The sequence below is a fragment of the Nestor notabilis genome, unplaced genomic scaffold (genome assembly GCF_000696875.1).
Source record: "Nestor notabilis isolate BGI_N333 unplaced genomic scaffold, ASM69687v1 scaffold30220, whole genome shotgun sequence".
Classification (NCBI taxonomy): Eukaryota; Metazoa; Chordata; class Aves; order Psittaciformes; family Psittacidae; genus Nestor; species Nestor notabilis.
The window spans coordinates 33,371-34,139 of record NW_009910219.1 but is presented as its reverse complement, the minus strand read 5'-3'; positions in this window follow the sequence as shown (position 1 = coordinate 34,139).

Sequence of the window (769 nt, the reverse complement as noted above, 5' to 3'; positions counted from 1 at the left end):
GGAATTCAGGGAGGAAAAGGGATGCTGATGCGTTTCTTACTAAATATAGACAGAGTGAGACGCACCGTACACAGCACCGGCTCCCGCAAGGACACAGCCCGGGTAGGACCCACCGCCCCAACAGAGGCTCCATGCATGGGGTTGGGTGCTCAGTTCACTGCATTTAACCTTCCAGCTCCTGGTGTTTGGCAAAAGGCTTTTTAAAAGCAGCTCTTAGACCTAATTGGCTCCAATTTGAAGCTTTGATCCTGTAATGAATGGCTCCGGAAATCAAACAAAGCGTTTTCAACACAAATAAAATTGCCTGTTATGAAAGCAGAATGGTTTTAGGGTAATATTGACTTGAACATGCTGTCAAGGCAAATCAACAGCAGGGAGGAAAACAACCCTCCCTCTTTAAGGCAGTCCAAATCGAAATCCAGCCACTGAGAGGGGACCTCATCCAAGTCTGTGCTTTATGCCCCTAAATGAAATGAGGGGCTCACTGTTAGTGGGCTCATTCCATAATTACTTCAAGATATATGCCATTAAAAAAACAATTACCTTGCTTAACAAAGAGCGAGCTGCATTTCAGAATTACTCTGTTCTTTTCCATCTTTAAGTATTTAAAGATCTCAAGAATCAGTTTGGACATCAAGGCACTTCCAGCGAGGTGGGGATGCCCTGTCCAACTCCTCCTATTCAGTCTTCAGCCACATCCCCTATCGCTCAGTATTTACCAGGGAGCTGAGCTGCCCAGAGGAAACCACTGTGGCTACACTGGCTCCTG